The sequence below is a fragment of the Varroa jacobsoni genome, unplaced genomic scaffold (genome assembly GCF_002532875.2).
Source record: "Varroa jacobsoni isolate VJ856 unplaced genomic scaffold, vjacob_1.0 scaffold_529, whole genome shotgun sequence".
NCBI lineage: Eukaryota > Metazoa > Arthropoda > Arachnida > Mesostigmata > Varroidae > Varroa > Varroa jacobsoni.
The window spans coordinates 28,015-53,565 of NW_019213431.1; the positions used below are offsets into that span (position 1 = coordinate 28,015).

General features: G+C 41.8%; 2 long non-coding RNA genes across 3 annotated transcripts; one reads left to right on the top strand and one right to left on the bottom strand.

Annotated features, from left to right (window-relative positions):
• Positions 1-1,490: 1,490 nt before the first annotated feature.
• LOC111261181 (uncharacterized) lies at positions 1,491-14,082 on the bottom strand. 2 transcript variants are annotated; one of them, XR_002680832.2, is made up of 3 exons: positions 13,959-14,082; positions 6,181-7,418; positions 1,491-1,567 (listed from the first exon to the last, which is right to left on the bottom strand). It is a non-coding gene; the product is annotated as an uncharacterized LOC111261181 (long non-coding RNA). The 2 variants fall into 2 exon arrangements; XR_002680830.2 differs by lacking the exon at positions 13,959-14,082 and adding an exon at positions 12,846-13,238.
• Positions 11,839-24,875, top strand: LOC147753380 (uncharacterized). Its single transcript, XR_015311384.1, has 2 exons — positions 11,839-12,031; positions 24,280-24,875. It is a non-coding gene; the product is annotated as an uncharacterized LOC147753380 (long non-coding RNA).
• The last annotated feature ends 676 nt before the right edge of the window (positions 24,876-25,551 follow it).

Here is a 25,551-nt window from a genome sequence, read left to right on the forward strand (position 1 = left end):
ATGGCCACGAAAATATCCTAGAAAATGTTAACTTAGAGAAAATAACAGCAAGATTTGTAGCATAATTGATCTATATAAAGTTCCTGCAATGATTTGGCTCGGGAATAGTTACATTCGAATCTTCGGGGCGCAAGTGAAGGAGTGCAAGTTCGAAACCAGGAGTAGATCGAACTCAGTCGGTAGAAAGCGCCAGCCGTATAAAGTAACAATACATGATGGCAGCATGAAATGTATGACTTGAGACACTGATTTGCTTTATTAGAGTGAAACAAGAATGACATGTTCTATAGATAGGAGAAACTAGTGCTGGTAGATAGAAGTATCCTCTTTGGGCTTAGGTAGTTAGATGGAACTATCACTGTATAATATATAACATCGCTGTATAATATATACGTATATAATAACATCGCATGTTGTGTCTAAACTTAAGGAATCAATCGGTAATCCTATTTTTCGCAAGATGGAGACACCTGTATTCGTCCCGGTGTTGCTTCGTGTGACATTGATCAATGGCTGGAGCTACCTGAGCCTACGCGCGGAACACGAGAGCCCAATATAGACCATAGCGTTTATTTACACCATATGCATTGTACGGTTCTAAAGTGAAATAGAACCCAGCTGAAGCATCTTCAGTAATAGCGGAAATAAGAGATAAGAAAGCAATTAAAACGATCTTCATCTGAACCGTTATCTTTTAAGAATTTATATATAGCAATAACAATCTCATTCGGTCTCGCCAATATAAGTATATTGTATTCAACTGCTAGCGGTGCCTCTTTCTGGAAACTAGAATTCTTCTTCATGGAAACAAAAAAACAATCCTTTTTTGCGTCGCTTTGTATCTATAATCCATTTGGTTTTTATCGCTTGTGTTTATATCTCGTATCGTCGCATTTTCGTCTTTCGTCTAAAGATCTGCCCCAGGATTTACCGTGGCTTAGAGATTTGCTAGTTTGTAGACGTACACTTCAAATAGCCTCTAAAGTGTCAGCAAGATGGTCTTCGGCAATAGGTTCGCCTCTACAGAGCAGCGAGTTTTCGACTATCGCCCTTGATGCCGTAGTTGATTTCCGACTGGCCGTACCACCAGCGTGTACAGGCGACGTCGCAGGTTCCATTAGGCCATCCATGTCGCCCCGTTTATTCTGTTTTTCTCATTGTACGAGTGAAAGGTTTGTTTATGTAACCTATGTAGAAACCGACGTCGCTTATCGCTCCGCGAGATCGGAGGTCCCCTGATCGTCAGGCTGGAGCACGCCGTCCTTGAATATGGCCAAAACTGAGCCACAAATTAGCGGGCCTCCTATCGACTGGACGGAGCGCCGCGCTAAAAACATGACTCTTGTAGCGTAAACCGTTTTTATTCGATAATACGAAAGAGCTTCAAATGTTCCTCCTGTACTGTCTTGCCACGATGCTACGTACGGACGCTAGTCTAGCTGAATTGTCGTGCGAATGCTGTTTTTTCGCTGACGTTTCAACTAAAAGTTGGCTGGAAGAGCGCTTTTCGATGAGATGTTTCAATTTCTTTACGCAGAAAGGTTTTCAGACGGATCAAATCCCCGTTCTGCAAAGAAACCGATGTTAGTGTCATGAAAACGTAAACCGACAAATAGCAATGGCCACCTTCGACAAGAAAATATAGCAAAAAAAAAAAAATTGACATAAAGGTCTATGAAAAGAGAAAGTTAGCAAAATAACAAACTACAGACACTTAGATAAGTAGTAATGGAAAAGCATTGTTTATATAAATGCAAGACAGCCTGTTCTTTATGTCAACAACAATACAGGCTTAGAAAAGATCATACAATGTTTTGTATTCGGTTAGTGTCTACCTACTAAATTGTCGAACGCTGCATAATTTTAAGGAAAACAGTAAAATATAAATAACAGCCACTGATTTAAAGTTGTATATTAGTTGCGTGCCATCAATTACTCTCGCAATATTTAACTATTACACTTCGTATCGAAACGACTATTGTTATTTAAGGTTTGGCAAACAATGTAAATTCTAGTTGACCTGTTTGACGTGAGGTCATGCGAATGTTGCCGATGGTCACAGTAGAAAAAATGCTCGCAGCAACAGCGATAGCACGCACCGTGCCGTCATTATTGAACGTATTATTCTGCCCCGCCGTACAAAACGCTATTGAGCGTTAACGATCTCAAGCCAGAGCTCAATTAGGCGTTACAGTAGCAACGCGACGCGGATAAAACGGGGGAGATAATAGTCCGCCAGGACGCAGGTCCGTGTACACTGCATACAATGGTAAGATCTCCTTACGTATACTTAGTACATGTCCTGACATAGAGAGAGCAATCTGAACGGCGATTCTATCTCGCTATCTAAAAGCCCAGACAATCGCATGGAGACGGTCGAAAATTGGCAAGCTTCCAAATCCTTCGGACCCCGAAACGAGGGAACATCATATTGCCGTATGCTTTAATTTACAGCACATGCTAAAGACTAGATCAGAGTAACTTCTACGTACTGATTAACGACGATGGCGATAGCAAAGAGAATGTTTCTAGTATATTTAGTAACTAACATGTTTAGTAAGGTAGGTTCAGTTACAAGTAACTAACTGTAAAATGAAGTTCGACGTTCGATACGCGTGTGTTTCCATCTAGCGACTGGCCTCGTGGTGCGGCTTGTGAAATATTCGGCGCGATTATTATTTGTTACTTGCCTAGGACAAATTTCCTAAAAACAAACGGGGCAAAGTGGAGTGCCCAAGTGTTCATTTACAAAGGGCTCACAACAACAAGAACCTACATGGGTCGTCATTTCGACTTGGGGTTTCGGACCGGCTTCTCAGCTAAACGTCGGGTTATATTCATGTAACGGAATATCCTTACGCTTTTTACCTAATAGAAATACGTGCGGTCGAGGTGAAAACGGGATCCCCTATCGGAGCCCTCATTGACCCATTCTAAAACTAATGTTACGTACAGCATTACTTTTAGGCTGTTCTTTCTGTTCAGGTTGCGATTAATTGTGAAGCATGATTAATCTTTAAGTATAGAAACTTTATTTTAAAATGCTATTGAAAATATAGCAGAAATAAAAAGACAATATCTTAGGGGGGTTTCAATCAGTCGGATCGAACTGTTCAGGATATTCATTGACGACATTTCCGAATATCAAAAAGATCAGCGAACTCCATAACTTAGAAAACTACTAAACAGTCATAGCGAAACAACTAAAAAATTTATAATAAAATTAATTACTTAACTTAACTTAACTTAAAATTGAAACATTAACTTGGCATTAGGATGTCAATCGTATTTTGAAACATTGTGAATGAATGGCAGTGTATCGGCCGTGATATAATTTAACCAAATATCACTAAACAAATTCCACGTAAAAAATTTAAATGAGCTTCATTGGGTCTTGCCTAACCTCATTAACTATACTAGTATTAATGTACGGACACTTCGGACTATAATTAAGTAACTTTGATGGGCAGAATAATTGAAACTTTGTAAACTGGGCTATTTTTGCATTATTCCCATCAACATTCGTTCACGCCACCCTACTCGGACCTGCTTAATGCCATTTCTACCTACATCCATCGACACGAACCTCTCAGTGAAGCCTCAACCCATCGACTTAACTACCGCTTCACAAGCGTTATATAATAGACAAACAAACATACGCTCTAATTATCCATCCGCCGGTGTTGTCTCTATCGATGACTGAATTTCCGTCTTCGTCGTTATCTTTACTTTTACCGACCGTTTGGATTTCGCACGCCTTCGCATCTTTGCGTGCTGCCACTGACCGACTCCTTACTCGGACGCATGTTCGTTAATAACCGCTGACAACAACGTCCATAACAACACCAACGTCAATAACCGCTATTGCAACGCTGAGAGGAATGGCCGGAGGACAATCGTCGTGACGAAAGGTGACAGACTTCCGATTACCGCTGTTGTTATTGGCGTGATTGACGCTAAGTAACCAGTTGGGCAATATCAATACAAGGCGCAGCGATGTTATTGTGTTTACCGTCAAGTGAAAGTCAAGCCAAGCCCCGAACTAAGGATAGAGCTTGAAAACGAGGAGTCGAGGAAGCCGGCGCTACTGGCTCGTCGTTGGTACTAAGGCGACTGCCGAACGTCGAGTGATTCTTAGTCAACGAGCGGGCCCAGACGCTAGATGCACACTTGATACGTCCCGGAACGATACCACCCCGAACGGACGAAGTCAAATCAGGCGGTGGTACTATTGGCCCGGAGTAAGTGAATACCAGCAACAGCCACAAGCGACAAATAGACCGATAGGTACTGTGACGGCAACGAAGCTAACGGCCGCATTCGGCAGCAACGGATCGAAAAGCAGATGCACGACCAGCCCTCAATAACGAGACGATGGCCGGAGGGCGGATAGCAGCCTTATCGTTGTTGTTGCTGTCGCATTTGTCACGCTACGGCAGCGCCAAAGCAACAACAAAAAAAGCAGAGATAACAAGATAAGAACAGGATAGCAATAACGGTTATTGCATTGCCCCGGTGGCAAAGCCGTGATAACTGCTCAGAGCTGCGCTACCATAGAATAATGGTGACAGACAACAGACACATGCGCTAGCAACAAGTAAACGCACCAGCAAGAGCAACTAAAATAGCTGTGACTGCAGTAGTGGTAGCTATAGCAAAAACTGAAAACATGACCATGGGGGCAAAAGGGGGTGCAACTAGGATAGCAAAGACGAACGCAACAACATTAATACATAGGCTTTTCAGCTGCAAACGTTGGATATGTAAGTTTATTACTAGTACATGCTATATGACGTTGATGTCTTGACAACAGTCAAAAATATGAAAAGACTGTAACTATTGCCACTGGCGGCTGAACAGTATACTGCAGCTGGCAGAAAACCCTTCACGGCAGGGGCTCTATGTTAAGCTATCATTATTAGCATCAACCGAAGTCGAGGGGGCGGCCGATGGATTAGCGTCGAGCCGTAGAAGTAAATCAACGTCATCGCTGGCCGATCGCTCGCAATCGGCTTTGTATGGAAAAACTATGTGTCACGACATGAAACTTTCGTTATGTATATTACAGTTTTGCGTATTTGAGTGCCGCCTTGGCGGGGTGCGTAGGGCATCTTACTCTCAGCTATAGGTCTCGGGAGTTTGGTTCCCGATGAAGACTTAATAGCATTTTTAAATTATTTGACGAAATTTTTGTGCATGAGCTCGTCGCGCCAGCTTGTCTGACCCGCGTGACCATCACTGTACTTTACAGTAGGTACGTATTTGGACGAGTTCGCATTGGGCCACGCGCCATAGACCTTCATCGGGGCTATTGCTACCGAAAGGTTTCACTTCGGTGCAAAAACCACAGACGAACCCTTACGCTTCCATACGGACAAAGTTGCGTTAAAAAGCTGGTGATTCATGTGGTTAGCATTGGTAATGCGTTCATGAGAAACTAACACCTTCGTTCACTAACGATTCTATCGACCCGGGTTGGGTCGAAAACTCGTAGTTTAACGGCCATGAAGCTCCTGATTGGATTGCGGTGCGCAGGGATAGACAGAACAATAAAAGCGGCGAGGTAAAGCTTAGCTTGCGTCACGTCTTGCGTTGAAACGACACGCAAGCGAAGCGGAATAAAATGGTTAATAGTAATAAAGGAAGAATCGGCAGCTGGGTGATGGCGCGGGCTTTCGATTGTTACTGCTCGCCAGCGAGAATAACCAAAACAAGGCCCGAGTTCATAACGAAATTTAGCCTAACCACTATATGCGGGTTATCTTCACATAAATCCAGTTTAGCTAGACGTATTGATGGAGTAACATAGAATTATGCTATTTCCAGGAAGGGAAGAATATGGTTTAAGGTACGTAGTACTATGGCTAAAGGAAACATTATATCATAACGTTAAATATAATATGATTCTGTACGTAGACCAACAGGGTCCACAGAGATATTGCTTGTGTCGCACGTTGCGATGAGATTCTGAATGGGCAACGCCACAAGGAAAATTGTGTAATTTTTTCTACTGTATAAAACGCGACTACATTTTCCATTTGCTTATTGTTTATGAAGTCCGTGTTCTTGTGCAGCGTCCCGATTCATCTGAATTGCTTTACTGTTAATGGACAAGTGGTAATATTAGCATATGCTTATTTTGAGGCAAAATCGATTAGGCCATGATTGACACGTGCATACCTTTCGAGGCTCGCAATGTGCCGAAAGGCGCCGACGCGCCTGTCGGTCCTTACATTCGCTGCTAGCGCGCACATACGCACAGACACGCATCCTCAGTTTCACACACGAAGGAAAAGGCAAATAATTATTTCGATCAGCTGCTAGGTATCTGATGAAAACAAAAACTTGCATACAATTATTATCCCATTTGCCACGTGGCTTGTCCTATCGGTTCACGTTTCTATATGCCCCATTAGGCCCTTTACTCGTACGAAGTCGCATCACTGATTTGGTTTGATTCTATGACATAATATCTGCTATATAATGATAGACGGTGTTCATCCTCCAGAGCTCAAAGTCCTATAAGAAGCAACGCGAGATGCGAAAATTCAATTGCGACAGTAAAAACCGGCCAACATCCACTCACCAAAAACGGTAAAATAGTAGCTAAAAATTTAGCAGCGTAACATTACCAGTCATTGGGCGAAGTAAGACGCACGCATTTGTCCACGACAAACATAAGGTGCAAACAAGCATGGCAACATATACAGAGATGGAACGGCTTCAGATAGTTATACTATTGAGTGAGTTTTTGTATTTTTCGAATAGCCCGGTTATTTTTCTGTCCGTCCGTCCGTCCGTCCGTCCGTCCGTCCGTCCGTCTAGATAGGTCGCAATTGTTTTCAGGAAAATTACTCTAGTCTACATCACTGTCAGGGGCAAAAATGATAAAGCATTCTGACTAGAGAGATAACAACGTCGTCATGTACTATTGCTATCGGTCGGTCGGTCGTTAAACTGCGTCGATGTACACCTGTACAATATTTATTTATTTATTTATTTATTTATTTATTTAATTAAGATTTAAGTAAGGGCTGCTAGTTGTTCACTTCGCGGCTATCGTTGCCTACTACCTGCGCTACTTATGTGAAATAGATAAGCTTAGAGTTTGTAATGCGTAAGCTATTATGCAGTAGACCTATTTCAATCAGCAATTTATATAGTAATAAGTTACTACTTATAATAATAATAATAATAAGTTTACTTGCGTGACCGATTGCGAATTCAAATCAAAACCTAGTCTAGCCATGGATTTATATTGCTTCCGCGCGTTATATCGAACGTTCTATACTTCAGTTTTGCTTAAGGCGGCTTCATAAGGCGCCTTTTGCTGATCACTGCGTAAGGGCTCGGTCTTCCTTCTGCGGGGCTGACGGCTGCATTGAGGTTCTCACTTCCGACGCGCGTCCTCTAACTCTCTGAAAAATAAAGGCCAGATCGGCATTTTTAAAGTCTACTCCTCGCCTGGTAGAATAATGATGCTAATCTTACTATTTTTGGCTGTACTTTGTATAAATGCGCTTCTTTCCTGAACAGATAGATCCAAGTTGGAATTGCGTTCAACTTGAGTATCCGTATCCAGTTTTAAATTTAAACAAGAAACCTTTGCCCCCCGAGGGCGGTCAGTTGATTCGACGGACTAATTCACTGGACCCATTTGCATTTGTATCGTCCGTGTATTTTTAGGAACCCATTTTTTTAATCAAGCGCATGTCCTGCTGAGCAAAAACAAAGGTAAGAAATATATGCGGAAGGACTTCTATATGGAAGCCGCTGGTGGAAGTTAGCAGTTGGATACGAAACACTGAAGGTCTTCAGTTTTGTTTCTTTAGCTGTCTGCCCATGGCTCTAGAGAAATTCCATGGGGTCGATAGCCCAACAAGCGACTATTGCCAGCAGGGTAGTGGAATGATTTGGAAACGATCAAATCCTAAACCTGTGGCCGTACGGCTCGACCTTGTAACCACTGGGACAGTTATGTCCCAGTGTATGTTTCAAATACAATACAAATACCTGTGCTGGAAAATAATAGTTACGTTTGGTCGGACAAAGGCTCAGCAGAAGCTCTTTGCGACCATTCACGACAGCTTGCATATGTCATGTAGAAGACTGCGATACCTATAGCAGGAACTGTACAGGAGAATTATTTGACGAATTAATATTATTACTTTATATAGTCGTGCGTGTTTATTTAGAGTACAACTGTGTAGTTGAGCAAGCATTGACCGCGCGGTGATAAGCTCGCTCCCCCCTAGAGAGATCATTCCCCTATATATGTTTGTGCCCATTATCATATTTGTCACTGGTTTACTTCTAGAACAAAATATCGTTACTGAATACGAAATTAAACTGATACCGAACCAGGTTATTACTATTGCATACACTAAGCTTAGAAATGATGACGTAGGAGTTTGTATTACGCTAAAAGCTTACGACCTCGATTGCCACAAAATCTCCTCCTGAACAAATGCTCCGCATTGGTCTCTTAAAAACAAACGGATTTCAGCCGTATCTGCGAGCTCAGACGAATAAGCACATATTTTCTATGTGAAAAGGAATCATAAAACTTCAACAACATGTACACACTTTAATACTGGCAAGCTTCCCTTTAAGAAATGTTTGTTTCCCATAGTTGATACTGTCTTTTGATACTTTCTTCATATGATATGATATATGCCAGGATTAGTTGGGCGTAAGCTTTACTTTAAGTAGCGAATAATGCAATATGTATAGAAATGAAATAATGGGAACAGCGTTGCGTCTCTTACCCTAAACAGATTCAACGTCACGTTTTGGCCTGTCACTGATATCAGGTCTAGTCATGTATTATCATATTGTACACCATGGATCCGCCGGGTTGAAAAAGTAATGAACAGAAAAAGCTCAATGGTCATCGACATCAAACAATCTGGGTCAAATACCCTTGTAGTTACCCATAATAAAAGAATCTGAAACATGTAATAGGTTAGCGTCTATATTGTTCGTTGTTTTCACAGTTTACATTAACTATATGTAAGATAATGGCACGCTCGGTCGTCAAGCGAGGGCATCTGTTTTATCAATTTCACAATGTTTGCCTTGAGTAACTATAGTATATCGTTGAATTTTGACTTGGACTCCGATATTACTAGTGGTATACGTGTATGTATGTAGGTAAGTATGGATATATAGTGAATTTTTCAGCATCTATAGGATCATCCTTCGATCCCTTACTTAGCCCGAGCCCGATGAAGCCTATATTTAGAATAAGAACAATATATTATCTATCTAGTTAGTTACATAAACAGTTCGGAATACTGAAAGATAGACGCTCCCATTAGTCAGTTAACCGGTTTCGGTGGACAGAGGCTATAATCTCAGTTAGTTCTAATATGGCTTATTGAAATATGAAGAATTCAGCTTCATCTGACTTCGAGCAATTTTTCTCCCGTGGGAATAGCGGGATTTTGTTGCAATGCGGGTCAATTTAGCACTAATAGTTTAAGATCAAAATTAAGGGTGTATTTTTAGAAACGTCCTAATAGGTCCTAGGGTCAATAGGAATCGTGCCGTGCTATCTGAGCATAGTTACGCTGGCCGTTGGATCGTGTCGCAGTATAGAATAAATTTTTTTCATATCATTACATTTGCTCATGTTTAACGTTACTGCAGATAAAAACTCCAACATCATTACATACAGGTACATTCAAAATTTTCTATTAGAAATTGAGTTACCATATGCACCTTCTTGCCTTAAACGTTCAACGTGGTATTATTACCTAATTATTAATAATATTATATAAAGATATATTATAGTTTATATAGTATAACTGTGGTATATAGTCTTTACTATATGGGTGCCTGTAGGCCTGAATGTCATGCGATCGAAAAGCATGGTTTGGACGATCCATGGGGTAGTCGAGGCCGTTTGCTTCTTATCGATATCACGTTATCGATCTTATTTTTATTCTCAGATATTATCAGTTAGGTTTTGATTCACTGATATTATATAATTACCAGTGTATTATAACAGCGAAAATAAACGTTTTTTTTTTTTCTACAGGATACAGGTAGCGATTTAGCAAGTAATATTATTGTTTAATAGAAATGCATGCGAACTTTGCTAACTGCAACAGTATATATATACATATATGAATTCCTTAGCATAACAATTTGTACTTTTTCAATAAACTTTGCCAGTGCTCATGTCCTGTGACGCTTTATCGTTGCCATAACAAAATCCATGTGATCGGACACCATATGGCACCACTCCACTGCCCTGCTGCAATAATCTGGTCATAGTCACTTGTACGTATACTCTTTTTTCATGAGTCCACCTGGCATTTTCTAAACTTTTATCATAACAGCGCCGCGTCCACTGCTCTAAATCGTTGCTTCAATCATTTCCAATGTAACTGGAAATAAACCCGTGTGTCCCATCCCCCATGCGATTTACCATTCGATGATTGGCAACGAATTTGAAACTAAGCTCAAGTGCTAAAGCTCTAAGAACAAAAAAAGGACAAGCAGTTGTTACCACCAGTAGCAACAACATCAAGTCTATGGCGATGACAGCGGTATAGCTAGAAGAGTTTCACTGCATTTTAATTTATTTTCATCCTGATTTCATTTGATTCTTCTTCTTTCCCTTTCTGCCTAAACCTAAGCCTCGACAAATGAGGTGCCCTCACTGCTATCGAGTCCATCGTCTCGTTCTTATACACCAATTTAGCATGTTGGTTTCACCATACCCGCATCACATCTGCGAGACCTTCCCGTCGAATGATAATTTTTATGCGCTATTCGGTATTTGGCTCTCTGTTGACCTGTATCTGTGCATGTTTGTCTTTTCGCCTGCATGATATGACGGCCATAATGCACGTGTATGTGTAGACAGCGCTTTACACATGTGCCCGCTATGATCCCGCTGCGTGGGCGACTCCCATCGTCGCACATTACGAGCCGTTACATTGTATACACAAAGAGACGGGCACAGCGTTGAAATCTGCGCGTGTGTGTTAATGTGTTGACGTCCGTTGGGTGTTGCTGTCTGGGTCTCGCTGCATGTTATTCAGCGTGCGAGTTTGATCGCAGCAGCCCACAACAACAGTATGAGAAACCTAACGACTATAGATGCATTGATAGCGTATCTCCTATCCATGTTGCGTGTTATGATTGCGCGACTCATTGCTGTAGGGTTGCAGCGAACTGATATTGAGCTAGCACTGGGAATGACCGGTTTGCTATGCTTTGGCCATTCTCCTGGATCGGCCACCGCCAAAGGGGGCAACGAGTGATGAATCGAGCCACAATGACAACGAATACACGCAGACAACGCCGAATCGTCATTCTTCGGTTCCTTGTAGTTGTTCTTTAGCCGCCCCCATGATCGTGGCGTGGCCACCATTCCTGGGTGGATGAGCCCGCATCGCCCTTCTTTTTTGTCCTGTCTTTGCTACCGCTTTCGCCCTCTTCAGTCTATTCTAGACAACTTGAAAAGTTGCAACTGCCGAGGCAAATTGTCAATTGTCTGTCTGTCTGTCTGTTCGCTTCCGAGTGAACGTCGCGGATTGCTTCTCGTCGTCTTAATCGTCGTTGCGATGCAAGGCAGTGGTGGTGGCATCTCTGGCCGTTCGGTTTAGGGGGTTGATTTGCCTGTCGGTCCGTCTAGCTACTGCCAGACATGTTCTTTACCGCGGCAGCAATGAACGCCGATGTCGGTTCGTATGCGTTCGTCTGTGAACTGCGATGCAGCTTCCGTGGGAGTGGTCGGCTGTCGCTGATGGAGCTACCGTCAGGGGAAACAGCTGTACCTGCTGATGTTAGCGGCGGCTGCTGCTGTTGATTCAGGCGATTTCCCTATCGTTGCCGACGTCAGCTGTTCACTACAGTTACTACTGTTGCTATTCATACTAGCGCATCTATTTCAATATATGAAATTCTCTAGATTTCTTCCTTGCCTTCCTCTGAACTTGACTGCCTACGTGGACCTGCGAATGGGAAATGCAATGTATGCGACAATGCCTGACAAACTTGAACCTACAGATACCAGGTAACAACACACTTCGATATAATAGTAGCGTTTTAGGCTGATAGTCTTCCCATTTCCGTATACTAGGTCTGTTATCGTTTTGTTTTGCGTCTGTGCTAGTTACCCACACCTTAACTAAGTTGTGCTTTGCAAATCCGTGCGAACAAGCTTAGGTAGCAAAACAAAGCATTATTATTATTGACCTTCACTATTTTAAATGGCGTAATTACTGGTCTATTAAAGTATTAAAACTCGATTTATATCCAGCGATGCCGGATTTTACTACGGAATACCATCTTTGTTAATGAAGCCGATATAATCATACGTTTTACAGCATACAGTAGCACATTATCTGTCTCCGTATGTAACGAGAACGAGTTCTTTATGTCGTATGCGATAAAAGGATATCCGTTACTCTACCGACCACTCGAAAGTCCACATACTGCTACGTATCGATGGGAAAAAAGCAGTCTTACGCCAAAACAGGTCATCGAGTTCCAATTGAATACCAAATAAACTTATATGTAAAAATCAGAATCGGCTCGTGATTGAGGTAGTAGAACGGGCTACTTCTTACTTGCTGAGGCAGACCTACTTCAGCACTACGAGACAACTTTTACTCCACCTCGCACGTGGACAGTTTTCGGAGTACAGCGATTAATTGCTATTAATGAGATTAGATTAAGAAGTATCTCCAGCGTTGAACGCAAGTTACTATACTATCTACCGTTTACGCGGCTTCAGAACCCGGAAACCTTTACTGCTGTTGCTGTTTTTGTAGGCAGAAATCTCTCTATAATCGAATGTACAAAGCACATTAATGATACAAGCTTACTGGACTTGAAGAAACGAGATACGAAGTCCGATCGAAGCGGCCGAAAACGCACGGGCCGACTTTCACCACGACTAGGACCTTGATTTGTTTGAAAGCACGCTTTTTTAAACCCGATTGTCTATGTAGACAGTCCTGTACACGAGGATGCATATAAAACGAACGTTGTTGATCGACAGATCGTTTATTCGAAAGTTCGCAGAATGATCTTCATACAGTGCCGTACCTATTCTAGCATATACTTTGTGCCGGCTAGACAGGCTCGTATCTGTGACTCTTATCACTGACGACGCTGCACCGTCCCAGGCATAAATTCGCCCTTCTGATTATCCCGGCCTTAGTCCAGGATAACCTGTTAATCAAATGCATAAATTCCCTTTCGAGATGTACCTGATTTTCTAGGTAAAGTGTATCTGCAAGCGGCCATATGGCTATAGATTGTTCTTATGAGCCTAAGCCATAAACACGTTGCTTCGATCAAAAGCGCTTCAGCGATTCCAATTGTGTTCAACTAAACACGTAGCCGGGAACGCAACAACGATGCAGACCGCATGCAGTGCCATAACTGGGAACGGACGAAGCGCCTACTAACCGAGACGTAACGGAAACCTATCAGATTTAGATTATCTTCATTATCTTCATTGATCCATATTACAGCTTCTACTTGCCCTGTACAGAGGCTAACATAATAGATACGATACTGAAATAAGCGATCACCCAAACAAAGCCAATGGAACGATGGTGAATACGGCATGCACTATTCAATGATCAACATTTGATTTGTTTGCTTCCTGTCATTCGTTTTGTGCTTAGCCGGTTACGTCTGCTTTTTTGATCGACTGTCATACTCCGTTGCTCGCTCTGTCGTTCACTAGTCGCACTTCAATTGTGACCATATGGTCGCATCGTTTAGACCGACCGGAACAGCCGCGTGCGTTGCAGCTTGTTCATTTGCTCCTATTTGCTATGACAACACCTAGTCACGTAACCGGTCCAACGTAATCTAGCCACACATTTAATACAAATGCTTAAGCTTTTTTAAAAGTACACATTTTCACGCGGTCACGCACTCGACCAGTGACTGACACGTAAGCTTCGTTCAAAATCAGACCCTACCACTGGAAATGTTTCGTCCGCTTCTTTAACAAGCGCCGGTATGTTGCTGGGATCTATTTATTTGGCAAATCATCCGGTCAACTAAAGAATTTAGATAACTTAGTCCAACACGATCCTCGTCAGTGCTGAAATGTTTCGACCGAAGTGCTACCGCTCGCGGGATCGCCACCGTTCAAAATTACCGCCACGCGATCATTTTTTTCTAGATGAGAGTGGCAAAAACGAAGAAAGGGCATTTTATTTAAACCCGTATTTCACAATACCGTTTACTGTTCAACAAACAGACATCGACTACCAGCTGATTCATTCAGTTGCCGCATTTAATAGATATTTGGTGAATCCCGAGAAAACGCGCGAGAAATGACCCGTAGCTAAGCTGGTCGACGGGCCTTCAGCACAATAGTCACTTTTCAAGCAGAAATTTTACTCTGAAGGAGGACACGAAGGGCAAACGAATAACGTACTTCATCCGTTTCAATTGATCAGATAGCAGATGCATGGAAGTGGAGGTAGGAGATGTTGTACGTAGAACAGTCTGGTCGTGTAGGAGTTCAAAACGAACGGACGTGGGCGGTTTTAATCACGTAATGGTCCAATGTAATGAGCGATATAAAGTGTTGTTTGTTTGTTTGTGTGGGTTCAGTAACGAAACCCTATCGTGAGGTTCATTTGCGTTTCCCATTGATCGTTGATAAGCTTCTTATTTTCGTTCTATGGAACATAGTCAACATATCCTCTATTCAGATGTATATTGGAAGCACTCTTTTCTTCTCTAAGTGTTTTTGGCGACTGCGATGGTTGAGCGTATAGGTTCAAGGCTTGCTTTTCAGCTAAGACCCACTTATTTTTTTCAAACTTTTTTTACATCGTCCCGTCGCGAAATGAGCAAGCATTACTCTCCTATGTATTCATAATAGATTCGTAACTAGTTATATTGACCTGTTCGAACTGAGCTAGTTTCTTTTTTTTGCTGATGATCGGTAAGCCAACATCTTTCCAACTATTTTTAGCTGATTACAGGGACCTAACCATACGAGTCATTGAGCGATTTCTACAGAAGCGAAAATGGGCTATGGGTCTGGCAGAGATTGACTCCCTCATATGGATGCCACTGTAAATTCTAATTAAGTTGTATATAGTAAAACTGCAATTGGAACGTGGTCAAGAGTTTAATTTATTTCACTGGTCAATATTTATTATCGAATTCCATCATGCCTGGCTAGACAAGAGCACCCTTTGGTTAACGCGTCACAATCAAGTGTCCGCTGAAAAGCTTTTAGTACCTCTTTTTTTTTCAATTACTTTTGCTTTATTTGATCTTGTGTATCTTAGAAAGCTTCGAAGCAACCGTGCTTACCAATAGATTTGCCCCTTTGCTTGTGCCAGTGAATCCGGTTATCATCTGATTCGACCTAAGTTAAAAAGAGAGAACGATACCCTCCAGATCCGGTTTGTCGACACTTGTGTGTTTTCTGATCTGTCCATTTCTACAAACGTCTGCCACTGATTGACTTCCGTGTTACAACTATGTATTCGATGTTCCTTCGGTCGATGTATTAAAAACGAAGGTATCTACGGTTTCTTTGTTTTAAACGTATGCAAAACCTGCATCAAGTTTTCTTGTTCATTATAGATTTCTGAATGCAGTCGTTACGCAAAACTCTCACCGCCACGCATCCTTCTATATGATAAATGGTTCACAACAGCTTTATTGTAACGAAACTTCGGCGGCCGGCTGTCCTGCCTCACGATTGCTTTGAATATTTTCCTTCCTAGGTCCTGAATCCCATGGGAAAGGGCGGCCATGACACAGGTCGGCTTTGTCTTTAGTTGATAAAGCCGCTTGCTCTGGTTAGCAGCTACCATTCAGCGAGATCTTCCGCACGCAAAAACGGTCTGTCACATTCAGCGGTTCCAAAGGATGTCTAGATGAAGTTTTGCTGCCTTCCACTTTCGTCATGTTACTTACTCCTCCAAGGAACCTTAGGAACTGGAGCTGCTACTATTGCTGTTCCTGCCGACCTCTCACCATTGTACATAGGTACGCTGTCTCTCGGTTATTACTAGCGTTGTCAAGGGACTATTGTAGTCGCAGCGCTGCTTTCTACATGGCCAGGTTTCGACTAATGACAACTTCGACTAACTAGTCAATCACCTTCCTTGCGAGATTTGGCTAAGCCGATATTGAGACGCCGGCAACGTTAACTTCCATCTAGCTTCTCCTTGGCCATCTCGTTTCTGATGGCTTGCTCGTTCCGTGACTTGCGTCAGGAAGCGACGATCATCACGAAATCGAACAATACTTGCCAGCAGCAGCAGCAGCAACGACAATAGCAGATCTCGGCACCGTCGCAAACCTCTGGCCCCGTGAACGTTATATGTCATTTACTGGGCAGCAGAGCGATGCGGTGTCAGGCACTAGACATTATCGAAAAGGAAAGTTCACCTTCCGTTATTCCAATGACCATTACCAGCCAAACGTGTCCTGGTCAGCATCATGCGATTGCTGCTTGTCAACTTCATCGGATTCCTAACGAGTCTACTATCTCCGCTTGCCGGCGCATTAACATTTGATCTTCTTCAGCATTTTCTGTTGTTTTCAGTTGCCTCTCACAAGCGGTTGAAGATGCGAACTACGTTCTGTTCTCGTCTTGACGAGACTAGGGGCGTTCTAGTGTCAACTTCAATAGAAGCGGTGGGGATCCTGTGAATAACTCTACATCTGTGTGTGTTGAACTTTTTCAGCGCCGTACGGCTGACGTCTATTGGACACGACGCACCGTATCCTAGTGGTTTAATCACTAGTGTGAAGAGTCAGTTGCCTGTGCACGGTAAAGCAATATTCTATTCTAGTTTAGCAATTCGTGAGCGGTCAGTCAGCCAGCAGCTAGGAACTTCGTCACTGTCCGTCGTTGTCAGAAGTTCCAAGTTCCAGATCAGCGATACACACACACAAATCCACATATGGACCTAAAAGATCCAATGCGCTACTGGCCATCTAAGCTGAGCACATTGCTGGGGGCTTTTCGGCGTTGAGTTGTTTGTGAATGAAAGGCTGTAATAGCTCCGATTGGCCGTTATTGCTGTGGCCGTTTAAAAAACGATTCGGGTTTCGCGAATTGCGCTGAATCACAGTGATACGTACGACAACAGAACAGTAGAATAGCATTATAGAGGAATCGCAATATTGTATATTGCCGCAGTTCACATTCAAACTCTTCACTCTTCTCTCGCAACATCCAACTCTTCGCTAGCGTGACCTGACTTCGTGACAAAACCGGTTCTTCGGGCCGAGCTCTACCTAGCCGTCCCGCTAGGGAAAATGCTTGTAGCTCAGCTTCATTTTCCCTTCCACTCCTTGATTGGGTGAATGAAGATACCACAATCTGACCTATATTATTTGATAATAAAGCGTAGGGTTTAAGTTACAGTAAGCTTAGATTTAAGTTTCGTTCGTTAATTGAATAAAGTTAATCGAGACTGCGAGTGTAGTCATTTGAATGGGCGTTTGAGATTTTTTGTTTTTCTTTTTCTTTTTTTTTTTTGCAAAAATAAGAATGCGTTTAGAAATAACGGAGCCCAGCGACAGACGTACCTCGTGGTAACATTGTGGACATTTGCTGAATAGGTTGAATTTAAATAAAGTTCGTCACGTGGAACGCGTGTGATCGATAATGTATACAATATGTACATAGTAAGCCTTTCTGTGGAATGAGCCGGCTTTACGTCCTTGTAACTGAACGGGCATGTACAGTGAGCCCTCTGCTGATTGCCACCTTTTAAATGCAGCTTCTTAATCCAGTTTTCACAATTGCACTTGGCATTATGTAGTATCATAATGTCATAGAAAATTTGTCAATGGCTTTATTTACTTCTTTTTTTTTTACGACAAATCGTCTATTTCTATAAGCATACTGAAATTACGGTAATCAAAATTTGTGAAACGAAGGGCAAAGTAACTAGAAAACCTTTCTATACACAGCTTCGAAGGCAGTCTAATACAGCAGCTTAGATTTTGTAATAACAATAATAATAGTTATTATTAATAATAGTAAAACAAAGGAAGTACAACTTCTCTGATGTTAAGACAATCATAGTATTTTCGAAAAAAAAATTTATATAAATATGGATATAAATGGCGTCGCCTACTTTTAGACACCTTAAAATTTATTTTTGAAGTTACTTTAAAACCCAAAAAAGAACCTTTGGATTTCTATATGTCTATAAAACAGTATCTTTGACCTTTTCATGCGAAACTCTCCTAGCAAGCCGCCATAGAAATTCAAGAACTTCGTCAAGATTGCTTCGTTCATAAATAGTTCTTTGAAAACGGAGAAAAATGTATATATATATATATATATATATAGAAGCTCAAACAAACTGCGTATTGATAAATACATAAATACAAACTAATGACCTATAGATTGGCCTCTACTGTGTCCTAAAGCCTAAGACTATAGACCGCAAGGAACACGCTCGGAAATGTACCTTTCTAGAAAAGCATGTACTTGCCCAATACAGTGCTATGCATTTATTTTCTTCATCCATTTTAGGCATATTAAGGTACCCGATTAATGCAATACAGCCGAGCTGATCACTGAAGTATGCTAATAATTACTTTTCACTAAACTTATATGACAAAACAGTCTTATATTATAATAAAAAAATCTCAGTCATATATGGGACAAAAAAAAAATAATTAAAAATGTTTTAACTATTCAACATCTTGTTTTGTATGGGATAGCGGTCAATCGATAATCAATCGATAAGGCCACTTCATTTGAATATTCTTCCATCTGGTTAGTAGAATGAGCCCTATGTGCCCGCGAACAGTATCGATGTTCGACGCGGTGCTGTCTTCTGGAGGCTCGCTTGTATTCCCTAGAATAATGACATTAAGCCTCATTTCTTACCCTGGCCTCCTTTACTGGCTTCATGCTTGAAGTCCACCTCGTACGGGTTCAGTTATGAGCTCAGAAGCTTCGTTCGTATGTAAATAGGATGACTTTCGATGGGGAAAGAGCAGCGGAACGCGTGTCGGCGTCAAAAAAGTTCTACGTCGCTTCGCGCAAAGTTTTAACTCTTCTGATTCGTGTTTGTGTTGGGTAAGTGCCAGGTCGGGTACCGTTCACCAGAAGGACTGTCGTACACCCAGACACTTACACGAATAGAAATCTTTAACAGAGTTCAAGGATTTTTATTTTGACCGTATATATTTTCGCTTCACGAGAGGCCCATGTTGAATGTACACCTTAGGCATGTCAGTCACTTGAAAGCGATAACGATTTCTATATTGGACGAATGCAAAATATTGTTGGCGTCTATAGATAATAAACATTAATAAATTGTTAATCTTTTTTTAATAATTAAAAATAAAAATAGTTTTATAATATGTCGTCTAGGACTGACAAAAAGTGATAGCATATATATATATATATATATATATATATATATATTCTGTTATAGTCACCCGATGAATACGCATATTGTTTATTTGAACGCAAATTAATGATAATTGAGAGACGCTAGACCAAGATGAAGATACGACCTTCAGAAATTGAACCTACTTTTACGACGATTCAGGCCAATCGTATGTGAAACAGCCGCAATGCGTTCATTATCATCTTCCGGAAAGGTTATCCGCTGAAGCCCGTATAGTCATTCGCCTTATCCCATGATAGTACCAAAACCCGCACGATGTTCTAATTTATGCAATGTAGCATATTCGAGACGGCGACACGATATTGTCCATCGCTCCATTATGTCCTCCATGTTATTAAAAGTTTGACGGTAACGACTCATTACTATTCAGTGCTAGTTATACGCTGTTCTTATCGACTAAATATAGCAATAGACGACTGTACATATTGATTGAGAACTAGTAGGGAGACGACATGTCGTACGGTTTGGAGTTGATGTTCTATAGCAGGGGTACTATGCGGACGTGTTTGTTGCCTTACGACACCACGGCTTGCTCCTGCCGGGTTCTCCTTAACTAAGGACGACAAGCATGAGAAGGCTTATGTTGAATTATAAATCAAGCCATTTCCTCGGTTACCGGTTCTAGATTTTCCATCTTCTGCCGAAGCTGCTTGACTGTTGAAGACGCGCAGCAGTCAGAGGCGGACGCCACTCGAATTCCGGGAAGCTGGCCTCGCAAATTTCTGTCTGTAAATTTCCATCGTAGAAACCAAGTAGCGTCTGTCGCACACAAATCGGATAAATATTAGAGATATCTGACAGAGGAGAGTCGGATGACGCCTAAAAGATTCCCTTTTTTCTCAATTCGATCGTACAACGTCACGAACAATTACTGTTGCACTCAGGAAAATTAGGGAGCTTGCAAAATTAGTATGTACAATAATTACTCTGTTAAATGAGATGTATTATAGTGTAACGTGTTTGGTTCACCGAACGTGGAAACACGAAACGTGACTCGGCTTTAATTTCGTATTAGAAGAGGCCAGCCGTTCAAAGCAATGCTTAACGGTAATAGCGAACGCAAAAGCTCGAAACATTTATCTAGTAAATCGTAACGACGAAAAGAACATTGGCACCTATCCAACGTCTTACGTTTTTGCCGATATCATACATCTTCATCATATAGTGAAGTTCTTCCTTGTTCTTCAGTTGTCCTCACAGTTGTATCTATCATTGAGCTTTCTCTCTTTTTTTTTTTTTTTGTAAAGCAGCTTATACAAATCTACGGACCTAAAAAGGGCTATTTCTCCCCATGTATTACATTGGTTCATGTTACGCCTGCGCTAGTTCCTCAATACATACTGCCGCATGTGTCGACAATGCCCGAAGCTATACGCCACCCATACATCGAAGGTCGTTTTGCCTGTACGCGTACTACTGTAACAGTGGGGCAAGAGAGAATCTTTCGTTTTTTCTCTCTCTTTCTCTACTCTTGTTTTCCTACTGCCACTTTCCGCGTTTTCCTCGAGCGTTCTTCCTTTAAGTCTGGTTGGACCTAGGCGAAAAGCCAGGGGTAAACGAAGTCCACTCAGTGATGAGAAAGAAGAAAGTGGGGGAGAAAGCAACGGGTAGGACTACGAAAGATTCTCCAGTAGCCGGCAGAAAACATAGCGGCCTTAGTTGGCCTCCAACTCAGAGTACAGGAAAAGCACCTCTGGCCGTTTTCGGGACCATTTCGAAGCAGGCTTCTTCTGTTGAACGTCATAGCAGTGCCTTCTGTGGCTACTCTATTGCTGTATCTTTCCACTCAATTTGTTAGCTTGGAACCTTATTTTGCTGCTTATTCAATTCGATTTAACCACAGCGAAGTAAAGATTGTAGGAAAAGGCCAGAACAAAGACGGTGATCCCTCTGTTTCTATACGCGTAGGTTACAGAAATAATGACGATGCGAAGCAACTGCTTCCTTTCAATTTACGTGTAGAAAGTGAGTTCGATGCGTTAATAAGGACATGCGTTGTCCAATAGGCAAGTTTGATCTCTCGTGTATATGAAGGCGCATGTTGGTATGTATTTGTATGCACGTAGACTTTGCGTAGTGAATAATTAGGCCGATGCGATAAGGATGCTTTAAGCGCATAAGTTGTTTCAATCATTTGTTGGATAATAAGGTCATGGGAAACATTTCCTTGCTTAAATCAACCCGGTTAGCCCTATATAATTGAAACAGGATGCGGTCGAGCCACGCTATATTCGTTAACTAAAAGTTTTACTAAAACTTTATTATTCAACAATTTAGTAGTTTATGTGCAGCCGATTCTGTCGGAGTAAGACTTGTGCAATGTGAACGTACGTGCACATTTTCGCGTAATTTACGTTTTAGGGGCGTACACATGATACATACGAAATTTTGTCGCAGTGCACATACCAACACCAACCGCTAATCAACAGATCATTTAGAGCGCCATAGATAATGTTTGAGACTCGATCCGGCCATTGTTTACCTCAACCTGTACATTCTACATTGGACGGTTGCTGCAGCACACGTCTCCGCAACATATAAATTTACGGTTTGTTTTCGAAAGATAAAATTCATATGAAATTTTCCACTAACATAGGTGCACACACATAACATTTCGGAGACATCAGAGAAAAATTTCGCATTCTGTATCACTAAGGCCTATCCTGACGCTAACGTCACGGCAACGCTACAAATGCACTTCAGTTGTATACAAATAATAGATAAAAAGTGCTCTAGATTATTCAGACCGCTGTCGAGATTGACAGAGTCACATGCGCGATTCTAAATCTCTTCCGCGTATCTAGCACGTTTCAGCACGACCTATGTTGTTTCCTGGATGTTCTTACTAACTGGAACGTTATCCTAGCCTTATGGAAGATTCTCTATCATATTATAAAGCTAGCTGTTCACTCACGTTGGTCTGTTAGAGGTTACTCGACACTAATTACTTTACGAATACTGCGTAGGCATCAAACTGAAAATGGTTTGTTTTTCTACAAGTTCGTATCGCTTACCGTGTGAGACTATTTATAAATTAAAGCACACATATACTTATTTCGAACTAATTATATCGTGCAAAACAGATCCTAGCATCATTTAGATCGCTCTTTTGCCACATACGCCAATGTATCACGAGTATAAAGCCTTTGGCACTGCCTGTGCTGGCCTTGAGCACAGGCGGCCTATATACCTGCTTGGTGATATACTGTATAATAACTTCAAATCGTTGCTTCTTCTTTGTTAGTTATATTCATTAAGAAAAGTTCAAACGTTTCTCGTATTATATCGACGAGGGTAGCACCATATACCAACTCAACGTTACGCTTTGTCGACAAATTAAGGTGCACTATGGAGTTGGAAAGATGTAGCATTCTGTGTCTATAATCAGCTACGAAGAATCCCAAACAACCGCAGGTTACAATGTAATGTTAGAGTTTGGTGTGTTTTATGCCAAACATTGAATAGCCCAGAATAAAATCCCAAAACATCGAGTTTAAAAATTACAAAAAAAAAAGAAAAAAATCTACGCTTGGTAGAATAGACTATGTGGAATGAAATGCCAAAGTATGATAATAAGTTAAAATCATCATTTTTTCTTTTATCATGGATAAATAACGTACAATTGACAAATCAGGATTTCATATTTAAACTGCTTTTTCATTAATAATATTTCACGTAGCATACGAGTGAGTCCAACAAATCTTTATCGCGCATATTTCGGAGAAAATGTGTCCTATATAAAAAGATATACTGTTTGAGTTATTTAACATTATTTCCGATTTTAGTTCTTATCGTTGCCAAAATGCACGCTATCTCCCCCCACACAGGTTTACTCATTAACCCATAGACATTCTCCAGGCTGCATACCTAAGTCACATGGGTGACACTGTTGTGTACTCTGTTTCTAATGTCACATGGTTTTGGGGAGACACATGTATGTGATGCGACCGCAAACCCCACCTCGATCAACGTTGAAGTGTTCAAAAGGCTTGAAGCCAACTCTTCAACTGTTCGGTTCCCTTAACCTCCCCATAAAGGCCCAGCATACGGTTGTTTTCCTTGACTCGATTGTCGGTCCCCAGTCCCTGATGCTTATTGCGTTTTTGCTCCCCTCATCTGCATCTGAGTGCCCCTGCAGTACGGGTTAAGTTGCGGATAGGAATGTCCTAGCGTGTTTCGTAGAGGTGAGCTGAAAGTGAAGAATTCCGCAGTGCCTCAAGAGCTTGATTTTCGATGTGTTGAAGTTTTGTTCAATGTAAAATGTCCCTCAGTAGACAACTCTCTAACTTCAACAGAGATGAACATATGGTCCATACGAGTCATCTGTTGCATCTGTTGGCCTCTTGCATTTATCCCGTCGAAATCTATAGCGTCGTCTTGCAGCATGTTCCATTCGCTCAGACACTACAAATAATCCCCTTCGGCTTGTTCACGATGTCCAATGTTGTCTGCCCTTAAGCGCTTGTCTCCCGGATAAACCGTAACTTCTAGTAGCCAACTTAAGCGATATGCCTATACGCTTCTTCTCTAGCCCCACTAAAGTAATAACCATGAACAGTCAGAGAGCTTATAGGAGGAGCGAAGTCAGGAAACAGCTTACAGTCAACATTTCAACATTTTCAATGATATATTGCTTGTGATTTTGTTAAGCTTATTTACGTTGTAGAGGCTCTCCACAGACCTTTCAAATCACCAATTGGTAGACGTGCGAATATACTCTTTGGGTGGGACGCCCCGCTTCCTGAGACCGATGTTTGTTTGGCATTCGAGAGCCACGTTGCTCGCAATTGCATGTATTCACACGTATCTTTTTTGGACGTACGTGTGTGCATACGTTCCCTCTTCTAACCCTAACCCCTCCTTCGATTGTTTGCCCCAGGAACGCGTGCAACTTTACGATACTTGCAAACATTACGATTTCGCAATATTGCTCAAGTGCATCGGGGCGTAATGTCGTGGGGCTAACCTAACGCCAGTTCGACCTATTCGACCAGCCAATGCCAACGAATGCTGCGGCGTCCTCGAACTTATTGCCCGAGAGGAGCGGCAACGAATTTCACAAGGTTTTTCTCAAATCTTTCTATCGATTGGTGCAATCTTACGCTTTCTCTACCTGTAACTCAAACGGGACGTTTTTTGCCAAAGAGAGTACGTTGTCAGTAGCATTGTGTAGTAGACAAGATAAATACCGGGGCAAACATTTAGCTTCTGCAAACACCGGCCACATCGTACATGTATATATATATAGATATATCCTAGTAATATTGGAAAATCGGGCCGTCGTCGACGAATGGCTTGCAGTTGGGCATTGGAACGAAATGAATACCAATGAGCCGTGCATTTTTGCAAGAGAACACTGGAATTGTCGAACCGATAGACAAAAAATGATATGACTGCTAGAGTGTTTCGGAAGGCCGGCGACCGCAACGCGGGACTTAGTGACCAATCAATAAAAACGCACTTTTACAATTCTTATGAAGTTTTTTTTTAATGGCATCGCTATTTGAACCCCATTCAATTATTTTTTTATGTTGCTTTGAAATGCATTGATGAATCCACTTGCTGTGGGCATTCGTCTGTTTCCCGTCAGCAAAACACTCGGCTTTGCCAGCTGTTTGAAATATCTACCCAAGACACGCAAGGTCAACAACATTTAACTAACTGTAAGTAGGGAGACCGGACGTGTGCGTATAGTTTGCTTGGATTGTATCTTTGTTAAAACGAGTCTTAAATTCCTCTTCGTGTATATGTATTAAGAAAAACAACTCTTTACTAATACCAATCTATTTGCTTCCTGGCCACCCTATGAGGACCGATCAGCTTTTAAATTTTAGAAACAGCGATGTGTTTGAAACATTTATTTAATCTGTGTGTTGTGCAACTGAGGTACCCAAGCTGAAAGCAGGATCGGTCCTTGTTTTTTTGCCCTTTCCGTCTCCTTTTTCTCGCCGACCCAACTGGCCCCTAGCGGCGTAGCGAGTTCACCAAGGAAAGAGTCAATCGTGAAGTTGGAAACAATGCTGGGCCCAGCGCCATTCGCGGGGGCAGAATAAGAATTTAATTGGCTAAGTACATTGTACTGCACATCTTGCACAACCGCTAGCTTTCTTTCTATGCGTTTCTTCAGCGAGGGCGGTTGGATCTGACACTT